Source organism: Pipistrellus hanaki, assembly GCF_964339955.1.
Source record: "Pipistrellus hanaki genome assembly, chromosome: 2".
In the NCBI taxonomy this organism is placed as follows: Eukaryota; Metazoa; Chordata; class Mammalia; order Chiroptera; family Vespertilionidae; genus Pipistrellus; species Pipistrellus hanaki.
Window position 1 is genome coordinate 110,623,393 of NC_140504.1, and position 13,010 is coordinate 110,636,402.

Here is a 13,010-nt window from a genome sequence, read left to right on the forward strand (position 1 = left end):
GCAATCTTGTCCCTCCTCAGCTTGCTCTACAGATAATGGCCCAAGCTGTTATGTTAATCCTCCAGCCCAGATTTTCCATTTTCATTATGAATAGTTTTGAAATTGTAGGCATTTATTTCTTTGGGGCATTGCCTAAATTCAGCTGTGGCTTCTGTCTGTGCCCAAGTTGGAAAATACACCCTGGAGTCACACATCTGAAAGGAAATGGCAGCTCTCCGCATATACAGGAAAGGGTAAGTCAAAGAGGTAGTTTGTTCTTATTTATTCTGTGAAGTACAATTCTATTAAAAATATTTTAATTCTGTTGTTTGACGTCTAGGGTAGAAATCATCATCCATGCTAAAATTTATTGTTAATGCTAGCAAAGTGGAAATGATAGTGGGAAATATTAGAAATATTCAATTTTAATTTTTGAGACTTTGTACAAATAGTACAACATGCCTTATCCCATATCTGTTCAGATTTAACTACAAAAGGCACACCTTGGCTTTTACTTTCTTAAGGTATAATTCAATATAATGACACAGATATGTGAAGAAGCTCACTACTAGGAAAAAATTATATGAATCATGTTATTTCCTTTTAATATTTTATTCTGAAAATGTCAAATATAAAAAAACTAAGTATGTTTGAATTTACCAAGTTAGTGAATGTCTATGAGCTTGCTTTCTAAATTAATTAGTTATATATGTTGAAAATTCTTTTGCAGTTTATGAAGAGCTATATAAACATAAAGTGTTACCATTAATATATGCACAGCATATCTTTGAGTACATAATCAGTATTATGAAAAAACCTTCATTTTATTATTCAGCTTATATCTGTATATATTTAAAATATGTACATCAGCTTATAGGCAATATTTCCAAGCAGAGTTTTGTTTTTCCTCTTTCACATTTAATTTAGAAACAAAATGTATATGGGAAAGAAATCCTATTTATGAATTAAATAGTAAGGCATTTATAAGTTTGTCACTGAAAAAGTCAGAAACATTTATGTACTTACTTTTTATGTGAAGATAGGATTTGTGTCATTGTCATTTGCATCAATTTATAAAAAGTGACCTACAATAGCTATTTAATATCATTGATTGTTTGATTAAAATGAACAGATGAAAGTTTATTTCCCAAATCAGTTGCCCAAACTAAATAGGACAGACATTTTTTAAGATTTTATTTTCAGCTCACAGCTTTGGCAACCTTTGCTCCACAGAAAGGTCTTACCATTTTCCCATTTTGAGGTAAATTGATGTATAATTAGTGTACCCAACGATTCACCAATGGCAGAAATGCATATAAACCAAGGGATGATTGCTTTCGAGATTAAAACACACACACACACACACACACACACACACACACACACATAAACTAGATTCAGTCTCATTTTAAAGGTACAAAACTGAAACTGTTTTTGTCCCTCAATTAACACTCTCCCAGGAAGTTGAGTTAAAATAATTGTCTTTGGTAATTAACTCAATTTAACATGTGTGTACATAAATCTTTTTTTCATTATATTTTATGCAAAATGTATGAGATGCTAAAAATTCACTCTCTATGTACTCTGAGTTCAGAGACGAAAGATGCACACATTCAAGGTGAAATAAAAAATCAATTTTAAGGTGTAAATTCTATCAGCCATGTGTATAAATTCAATTTTTGCCAAAATTGTGTTTTTACACAAATACATTGAAATAGAGTCCTCTTTGAGTGTGAAGCATTACAAGCTTTACAGCAGTGGTAGGTTATTAGAACAACATGGAATAACATCTTGATAAAATTAAACATCTTACTGTTAGCTTTCATAATCCTACAGAAAAATGTGCATGCACACGTGAGGCTGTGATTTGTATTAACTCTCAAGGCTCCAGTTTGGTGAAGTGAGCTGTTTAGAATTCTAGCCAGTGCATTTTATGAAGATTTAGACATGGGCAGTTAATTGTTGAATTTTACCAAATAATTTTTAATGTTCCCTCCTATTTATCTTTTTTTTTTTTAATGGCAACTGATCACATCACTGTGTTTTTCCCTTTTCAAGGAGAAAGTGAACCTGTGTTTTTAGTGTTATGAAAAAAACAGGCACTTCTGATGGCTTACATCTAGTTACAATTGGCAAAGACAGTACTGCAAATTCAAACCGGGGGTGCAGCACTCTGCCGCGGGCTGGCTTTTCTTCTCACTGTCATAGTTTGAAATTGAAACTCTGCACTGCTGAGAAAATGCCATGAAAATATAACCCACTGCATTCCAGGAAAATAAATAAGCAAGGCCACCCAAATTTTCAATTAGTGCTTTGCAGAATGCAGGAAATGGCAAGAGACCCGTCCAAGGCGCCCTAGGCTGGGTCTCGGACATGGAGCAGTGACAGGGAGGTTGGAAAGGGGAACACAGGCACAATGTGAAGATGGCCGGTCTCCAAGGAAAACTGCATTCTAATAGGCTAGTACTGACTGAAACAAACCTGTGGGTATTACAGCCTGACCAGGGTCACTGCTAAGCTTCAAGATCCGGTGTTTAACAGTGAAGTAACATTTGAAAGTTCTGCTGGTATTACATATTTTATATCATAAGCTTACTAAACATTCTCAGTATCGCCCACATACAGGCTTTCAGCTACCAGAGAAAGCAATATACTGGACAGTGGGTGCAAACTATAAAATGATTTGCTTTAAAGGCCCAAGAAATAATTGCTTCTTACTTAGTGGCTTTGCTTACTAATATACTATAGCTCCTGGGGAGGGGGAAGAGCCAGAGATCAGGAGACAAAGAAGACTGTTGGCGTCCTCCTTCCCAAAGTGACAGCCAATCCTCTCCTGAGTCAGCAAGAGATGTATGAATAAGTAAAAAACTATGGTTTAGAAGCTCCTTTCCTTGAATATGTTTTTCTGAAATGCTCAAATCACTAGTTTGAAGAAAATCTTTGAAAGCCAAAACAGGAAAGATAGAAAACAACAGTTTTCTCAAAGGTCTTATATACCCGAGTCCTGCTTTTATTTGCTTTCTGTTTCCCATCTCAAATCTTCACTACAGTATCTGGAGTATTACAGCTCATCATGTCAAAATTAGTTAAGAAGAAAAAGGGTTAATTTTTCAGTGGCATGATGTTGGTTGAGCTTAATTATTTTTCATTTCAAACTACACTAAATTTTTTAATCAGTTTCACTCTGCATTGATAAAAAATAAATCTACACATTGGTTTATTTGTGCAACCAAAGAGTGAAATAACTGAGGAGCTACTATGGACTACACTTGTTAAAATAAGAACTAAAACTCACAGTCATCTCGCCCTGCTACAGTGAAGTGGGCAAGAGCAATATGGGTAAGTAGAAGCCAAATACCTATCACTCCACCTGAAGATTAAATATGAAATTCAAATTACATTTTGCAATTATTTAAATAAAAATGCTTTGTAATTTGCAGTAAGTACAGGAGAGCTTTTTTTTAAAAAAAAAATATGAGAGAGCTTTTCATCACTTCATGAAAATAGAGTAAAATGGGAATAAAAGCATTGTCTGCATTTTCATCTTAGCTGATTTCTTGTAGTTGAGAGCATTTTCTTGGCAAATGAAATATTTTGTTAGGTTTGAAAGGCTATCATTTCCTTTGCATAATAAAAGAAAGAATTTTATTTTTATACAATATTGCAGCATTTCCTATAATTGAGTTCTAATGGCTTGGGAATGTGCTCTTTACCTGGATTTCCTATACAAAATAGGGAACAGAAGAAAAAAATTAAATCTCCATTTGCAATAGTTTTAAAATATATGTCTTTAGATTTAGTAATTTAAGCAATTTCAGCCATAGGGAGACTCAGAACCACTGCCAGGCATACATAATACATGACTCAGTCACAGGATGGTTTTAAGAGGAGCTACCCAGAGGCTGAGTACTCCTAGCCTGGCTGTTTGGTCTTGCCTTCCTTCCTGCCTTCCTGTGCTGTTTACATTTATTCTCTGTCCTTCTTTTCCCTCACCACTATGCCTGAGGCACTCTCAATACTCTCCACTTTCCAGCCTTGGAGCCTGCCTCCAGGAAATTATCTAATGAATTTGCACTAAAGTGTAAGTTATCCACAGGGTTTAATGTATTCATTCAAAACATATTTTCAAGTATCATACACATTGAGGACTCTGAGAAATATTGAAATGATACCAGCATTTGTATTTTGAATAAAATATCAAAATTAATAATCATACTATAGACTTCGGGCTCCATGGCAGAAATGGAAGGGACCTTGATACCATGTAGACCAAATCTCTTATTTTATAGATTAAAAAGTTAAAGCTTAGAACCAGACTATATTTCCATGACTATATTTTCACTAAGACTCAATAAGAACTTGCTGGTATAGTATTTTTCTGAATTGCTTCCATATCTAAACCTTTCTCATGTTTTGTGGTAGATGAAATTATTGTTTAAAATAATATTTACTGCTTCTTCTACAGGCTTTTCCCTCAGAGAAAATTGATATTATTCCATTGACATGAGTCTTAGCAGTAGGGTTTTTTTTTTGTTTGTTTGTTTTTGTGTGTGTGTGTGTGATGTGTGTGTGTTTTGTGGTGTTTTTTTTTTGTGTTTTTTTTTTTTGTGTGTGTGTTTTGTTTTGTTTTTGTTTTTTTTTACAGTGGAAGTGGAGCAGAGGAGACCTGTGTTTGAAAAGCTATTTAGGAGTCTGTCACCTTCTTTGCCCTCTTTTATGACATCTACATTGTTCCTGAGAAGGGCCATCTCTTCCGCTTCAGCCCTGGGAGAAATAATGAATGGAGTTGAGCCATAGACAAGTTGGATATTATTACTGAGAGATTTATAGACTAAGAGATAAACCTCTGTTGTTATAAATCCTGAGATTTCAGAATTGTTTGTCATTGCAGCAAAACACAGCATCAGCCAATCTATACATAGTATTGCTGCCAAAACAGAGATCACTTGGTCCATGGTTACCGATTCCATTCTATGCAATTTAACCTTGATCAGGGTCATTATGTACATCATGATTGTATTTTTTCTTTTTTGGTGTTTTTTGTTTTTGTTTTTGTTTTGTTTGTTTGTTTGTTTTTTGGTGCTAAGGTCAAAAAGTGAATCCATGGAGTGCAGATGCTAACATGCTCTGCTCCAGGGCTTCATGGGACAGTCTTAGCTCCTTGAAGGCCAGGCCTAGGTGGAAAACAGTACATCTGGAAAGCTATGGATCCTGTTTCCTGGTAGTAAACTGGTCCATGTACCCCTTGACATACCTATATTTGACTGAATTTTTCAGAAGTGTCAGTTTAACTGCCATGAGAGGAAGATTCCCTAAGAAAAAAAAGTGAAGAAAGTGAGTTTTCTCTCTTTGGTTGCTTTAGGTGGCCTTGACCTGAGGCATGTGCTCTTGGAAGCAAAAATAAGAGAGAAAAAAAAATCACCATGAGTAAAGCAGGCACAGAGCATATTCAGTCTAGGGAATCAAGAAAAGTCTACTTGGAGGAGGCAGCTTTTCTACTGACTTCGAAGAATGAGTAGAAATTCAACATTCAGAGATGGCAGAAAACCCTTTGCCCCTGGATTCATTCTTATCAAATACACTACCCAATGAAGGCCTAAAATGTTTCAGAAAGTATGTTGCCTCTTTCAGAGCAAATGTTTAACTCAAAGAATTAATATTTACTAGATTAGGACAATAATTTTATTTGTTGGTTTTTGTTTAAATGGCAAAAGAAGGTCTGAAATTTGATCTAACATTTTGCTTAGTTTGATTTTTCTATTTTCATTTGTGTTCTCTCCCCTAAACTCCCACTTGGTTGAGGGCAGGGGTACTGTTTTGCTAAACTGTTACCCTGAAACCTACTGCAGTTCTTGACACAAATGAATGAGCCACAAATACTTATTGAAGAATAAATAAATAAATAAATAAATAAACAAATAAATAAATGTTAGACCTTCCCGTTCTTGCTTATATGGAGAAAGTATGGACAGTTTATGAAGTGAAGGAACACTATGCCTTTCTTTAACATGTAAAAAAAAAAATCAGAATAATTGTCAAGAATTTCCCAACATTTATAATGACCTCTGCTGAGCAGCAGGTCAAATGTCTTCTTTTCTTGAAGGTCAGAACACACAGCAATGTCATGTCAGCGATGCCATGAATCTTCTTGTTTTATATGTAACCATGTGTACTTTTGCAGATTCATTTGTAACTACAATGTTTAAAAAGTAGAAACAAGCAACTTCGAACTGCCCCTTGAAATTGACTTACAAACCACAGCTTTATTTTAGCTCAATGTTTTAAAATGACATTCATAACTATCTGAATTTCTGGTCCTGCCTCAGCTCATGTACGTTTCTGAATCTTAGAATTATGATCCTTAGAAGCCAGGGAAATCTATCTATTGGAATGGTGTGCCCTTTTGAGAGCATCTCTCTGCTCGCCAATATACACCTGTTGGGAATTACCAGGGTCTGGTGACTAAAAAAAAACAAACAAAAACAAAACAAGACCAAAAACAAACAAAAAAACACAACCGTTAGGAGGCTTAGGCTGTCTAGTCTAATATAGACTTTTAAGACAAATTTATTAGCATAAAATGAGCTAGGATGATTTATATAAGCAAAATAAATAAGTACTGTATCAATGTCTATTATTGCTCTCGTCTTTGGAGGCAGCGTGGATAAACATTGCTGTGCAGCCTCAGGCAAGTGAACCACTTAGTAAACTAATGTGCCCAGTGGAAATAAGGTTTTCTGTTCCCCAGCATTGTGGTGCCTGGCACAAAGAAGTGCTTCTTAAGTATTTGTTTCCTTCTCTTTCCCCATCATAAGTATGTATAATGATATGAAAAATTATTGCTGTTTTGATTATTACTATTTGGTAAATACAAAAATTGATCAAGTTACTCCTGCATGCAAGGCCATTGGCTCAGGGCTAACTGTGCACTGGAACAGTGCACAATGGGGGCTTTCCTTTCTCTTCCCTTGCCCTTCAATCTCCTTCCTGCCACCATCCTCCCACTGAAATACAAACCCAAACCATAGCCTATTTAGAGGTTGTGGCACATGGCCATCTTCAATATAGCAGTACATTTTGAATTTAAATTTGTCACCATTTTCCTTAGAGGGAATGGGAGAGAAAATGAATTTAATTTAGTATAAAATAATAAACATTTCAGGGCTCTGGAAACATCTGTGGTGTTTTAAGAGCTGTTATCATTAATCAGTCAAGCATGTTTACCCAGACCCATGATTGCTTAGAAAACTGAACTGCACGCCCTCAGTCCTTCAATGAGAGATGGCCACCAAAATCTGAGGCAAAGGGGACATGTTCCCAGTAATCATTATATGCCTTGACTGGCTCACGACTGTGGCCTCTTTCATGGCTAAAAGGTGACATAAAACAGTAGTTTCGAATATTGTAAAGCACTACTTGTACTGTTGTTACCTTAAGGTTATTGATTTTGGGCCAAAGCATTTTCTTGTGGTTCTGCTTTTAAATAGTTTATGCTGCTATAGTTTTGTGATGCAACATCTTCTGCATGAATTCTTGTTATCCAAGTTATAAAATAGCCATGGGAATTATCATTATCTAATTCTTACCACATAAAAGGAAGCATGACTTTGCTTATGAGTAGAAAGTTTTCAGGACTCAACAAGGTATGGTTGACTTACAGTGTCCACAGTCTAAACTTGGAATGGGTGGGGATCTGGGGTGGGAAGAGAGTTCAGGAACGTGTCCCTTGAGTGTGCTCCTGCAGTGTACAAAAGACACTCCAAATAAACTATGTATGGCAAAGAGGAAGTCCAATACAGAACATGTAGAACCTCAAAAATAAGCAGATTTTCTATTTAGAACAGAATTTGACCTCCAATAAACATATATGTAATATTATTGTCATCATCATTATTAGTGAATTTATCAACTAAGTGAATTTGGTGCCAATTACTGCAAGGGAGAAGACTGGAGGTTTTGAGAAAAACTGGAAATTCTATTTTGGAAGTATTAAATCTAAGATGTTTATTGAATTTTTGAAGTGTCAGAATTGGACATAAGAATCTTAAGTTGCTGGGGAAAGGTCAGAGCTACACATTAAATTTGATTTTTAAAGCAAGGGTCTTGAATGAGATAATGAACAAGGAAAGGGAGGGGGAAAGTGGAAGAGTAAGATGGAGGAGCTGGTGGTGTTGGAGCGAAATAAGAATGCATTTCTTAAGGGAAATAGTGCTGCAAGGAAGAGGTGTGGTCAGCTCTGTTAGTTTTTACTGAAATGTCAAGTAGTGTGGGTTTTGAAGCTTGACCATGGAGTGTGGTAAATAGAGATAATTGGCTACTTGGATAGGAGGGGCTTCAGTGGTCAAAGCCCTCATGGAGTGAGCCATGAAGAGGGATGTGAGGAAGTACAGATAGCCTGACCAAAACACACACACACACACACACACACACACACACACACAAAAACACAAACAAAACAAAACAAAACAAAACAAAACAAAACAAAACAAAAACAGAGCATCAGGCACAGGCTCCAGACTCTTTGTATCCATCCTGCCTGGGTCCAGGCAACCTTGAGCTCTTCAAACTCTTAACCTTTAGGATGGCACCTCTGTAAGGAACATGGTATACTCAGTTCTTTTCAAATCTTTTCAAGAAATATTGAGAAGCTGCAATGATTGGTCTGATGCTGAAGCTGACTGGCACACTCATCTAAATAATACACTAATCGACACAAAGAAATTTGTGGGTACAATTTGGAAGTTGAAGGGTTCTGTGTCCTAAAACCAATATACAAATTATGATCTTCAGGTAATAGAAAGTTTTCCTGCCTTCTAAAGTGGCTGTAATGTGCAATGTAACTGTCTGTAATAGCAACAAAAGACAATTAGACAAATAATATAATTTTGGAGGTCATCATTGATGCTTCTTAACCTAAACAGGTTTCCTTTACTGTTATGGACTGAATTTTGTCCCTCATAAGTTCATAAATTGAAGCCAAACATGACTATATTTTCAGATAGGGCCTTTAAGAAGGTAATTAAGGGTAAAGAGGCCATAAGATTGAGGCCTAATCTTATAGGACTAGTATTCTTTAAAAAAAGACACACACGGAGATCAATCAAAGGACTTGTATGCATGCATATAAGCCTAACCAATAGACATAGACACCAGGGGGATGAGGGCATGAGTGGGGGAGAGGGGGTTGGGAGGAAATGGAGGAGGTAAGGACACATATGTAATATCTTAACCAATAAAGAAAAAAAAAAAAGACATACACACAGGAGAGATGCCGGGAACCAATTCCAACATATCATAATTACAAGAGTTTCATCAAAAGATTGGTGAAGCTTGGGGGGATCAACAAGGACTGAGCCACATATGAAGTTATCTGTTGGAACAGCTAAATGGCACTTCCCCCAAACCTGAATAGGATTGTTTACTGCCAGAGAGTTCAGGGCATCTTAAATCTGCATGTTATTGCCTCCTATTGGCCAAACACCTGAACAGCTGTAGGCTATTCCCCAATCTGACAATGTTTTTATAAACCCTCCTTTGAAATCCTACCCTTTGAAGTGTATTATACCCACCTTGCTTTAGGACAAATTGTGTTAATAAATAGCATGGGGTCCTGAGTCAAGAGGTAGTCTTTAGCTCCTTTAGCTGAAGCTCCTCTGACCCCCAATGACTTTCAAAACGGTTTTTCGTCTCTGCACTCCTTATTGAATCTATATGCAGATCCTTTCTCCAGATTGCTGAAACCCTTTGTAATGCTGGGACAAGAACCCCAGGAGAGAGAGAGAGAGAGAGAGAGAGAGAGAGAGAGAGAGAGAGAGAGAGAGAGAGAGAGAGAATGGTCATCTACCAGTCTAGAGGAGAGAGGCCTCAGAAGAAATCAACCCTACTGACACCTTGATCATGGAATTCCAGCTTCCAAAGCTATGAGAAATAAATTTCTGTTGTTTAAAAAGCCTAGTCTATAGTATGTTGTTGATGTTTTGTGCGTTTTTGGAATAGGCAACCTTAGTAAGCTAAGATAGCCTCATCGCTATTTATCTATTCTGCTATAATATCTCTTGAATTTATTTATTGTTGGTTCTACTTTAGGTGCTTATTCTTTCCTTCCTATCAGTATCATGTCTGCTTTAACCAATTTATCCTTCATAATCTGTCCAATTAATTTGTCTCAGTGAACAAATCCAGGAAAATAATTGGAGTAAGAGTTTCCCTTAGAGGCACTTCTGGTTTTGGAGAACTGGAAGAAATCGGAAGAGGATTCTCACTAGGGGCACAGGCTCTGAAGCATCACAGTGTACCAGAGAGGGAGAAGAAAGCCATAAACCCAGAGACATGTTAAGAAATAAATAATTCATAGCATCCATGGCATGTCACAGGCTGAGGCATTTATTTCTTTATTCTTTGTTCAATTCATATGCTATGTAATGAGTACTTGACACCGAAAATCCAGTGATGAACAAGAAGAGATCAGTGACTTCAATGGGCTTACATTTTGGTGGATGGACACACAACATATACATAAATAAATGGGATAATTTAAGATAGGAAAAGATGTAATGAAGATTATGAACAAAGTAATGGATTGGTATAGGGGCAACTTTTGACAGAGCCATCACAGATGTAGACAGAGGAAGTGGTGATGTACCTGGGTTATGAAAGATGAGAAGGAACTAGCAAAACAGGGAAATTACATGCCAAGTAGAGGATTGGCATGTAATTCCCCTTGTGTTGGCATGCATTTGAAAACATTCAATTTGCTACTGCAAATGTAGATAAGATGCATGAAACCCAAGGACAGGTTTGAGGAATTTTAGATAAAGAACTTTGGCAAGAGTTAGATGATTGTTGGCTGTGGAGTCAGGGGTGGAGGGGTGGTGTATTGTATTTTCTTCTAGAGTGGGCAGTCACTGGAGGGCTGTAAACTGGAAGACAATAATATTAAATCTATATTTTAAAAAGTTTTTGTAGCTGCTGTGGAGATAAACTGTTGAAGGAAAGCCCGGGAGACAAGTTAAAGGATGCTAAAGGGACTCAGGTTAGAGATGGCAATGATTTGCACTAGGGTGCTAGCAGTAGAAATAGTGAGGAGACATAAGGTTCAAAAGGTTGTAAAGTTGCCAGGATTTGATGTTGGGTGGAATAAGTTTCTGGGGAAATGAGAAGAGTTGAAAGATGGTGGTACAATGAACTGAGAAATATAAGCAGTATTAGGGGAAACAAATTTAGTTATGATTTGCTTCTATAAAATTTGAGGTACTTTATTAGATATTAAAGAAAGGGTGACTAGTTAAAAACCACTTAGGAAGTAAGAAGAGAACCTAGGAGAAGCCACTGGATTTGTCCAGATGAAAATAGTTGGCACTTTTAATAAGCACCAGTTTGGCTAAGTTATCGTGATGGACACTTATTTAAAACAGAGTATGTTTAAGAGATGTGAGATGAGAATGTGGAAAAGTTTGGCTGGAAAGATAAATAGACAAATAAGGTTAGGGTATCTAAAGGGGATGTGGGTAAAGAGAGATGTCTTATCAGGAGCAATAATATGGCTTATTTGTATGCTTTTGTGGATGGTATGTTCAGAAGGATAGGAAATGGATAGGCTCCCAAGTAGATTAAACTACAAAGGACTTAGAGAATAAATAATGATGCTGAAAAAACTAAATTTGAAGAAATGAGGTTTTTCTCCAAATTTAAATATGGTTCTTGTGAAAAACTTGTCTGTTTAAAAGGTTGAATATGTTTTAAACCTTTGCAAAGATATGTTTCTAAATCTGTAGAAAATTCACTAATTTTTGCAAAACAGAGAATTAATAACTAAAGAATTAGTCTTTATCTTTTTTGCTGTGAATATTAAAATATTTAATAGTAACATATATAAATGACATAATATAAATATTAACATTAAAATTATACACTTAAAATAATTTAAATAATTAAATTACTATTCATATACACACTAGAGATGTACCACAAAATAAAAACTCTCACTATATTTCTAGCAGATGAAGGGAAAAGTACATTTTTTGGAGAGGGGCCACTCAATAGTAACAGAGCAATTTTTGGACTTGAAAATGTACATTAAATTCTATTGTACAGACAATTGAAATACCCTCTCCTGCACTTTCCAGCTCCAAAGCAGCCACCACTAGAGGGTGCTCCTCTGGAGTGAAATTTATAATAGAAGATTTCCACATTTGCATTATCTTAGCTATTGCTCACTCATTGTTACTCATCTCCTAGACAGCAGATTCAATAATAATGGTCAAAAAGCTAAAGTTAGTAAATTGAAGTTTTCTTACTTCAATATTTCTCTTATTAAAACATGTCTGCTAAAAAAAATTCAATATTTTAAATGTTTACAGAGACATATAAGTTCTTAATTTTTGAAAAGATTGAAAAATGAAATAAAGATATAAAAAAAACCACCTTTAATATGAAATAACAACATATTCTAAAATAACCCTCTTTTTTTTTTTGTATTCTGTACTTAACCAGCCTTAATGGGGGAAAATGTAGGTTTTAACTGCTATTTCTTTGTGGAATTAAAGCCCAAGAGATCCCCTTCACTTTCTTACCATTTTGTTTCCTGAGTTTAAACATTCAATAAATTCCCAGCCAAAAGCATCTCTTTTGATACTTTTCTGTGGTTCCTTATTATCATGTATAGGACATACTGTGGTTCTGTTTACCTCTGCCTGCAGTGTCCAGACCTCTGTGGTTTCCTCTACAACTATGGGTATTTCTTATGTGAAACCACAGGTCAGTACAGAACCACAGAACTGACAATTAGAATTTTATTCACTGTCCTGTGGGGTTTTAAGGGCCACAACTGATTCCATGCTTTAAAACCAGATCCTTAAATTACTACCACCTGATGTCCAAAATAATCATGGTTTCTCCAAAGGTCCTAGATCAACCTTTAACAATTTTATTGAAAGTGTGTGTGCGCCCATCTCTAAATGGAGACCTGTGAGAATAAGGTTTGTTCTTTCCTGTGTGTTCTTGCACTTTTCTCCATCACGTTGCCTTTGTAG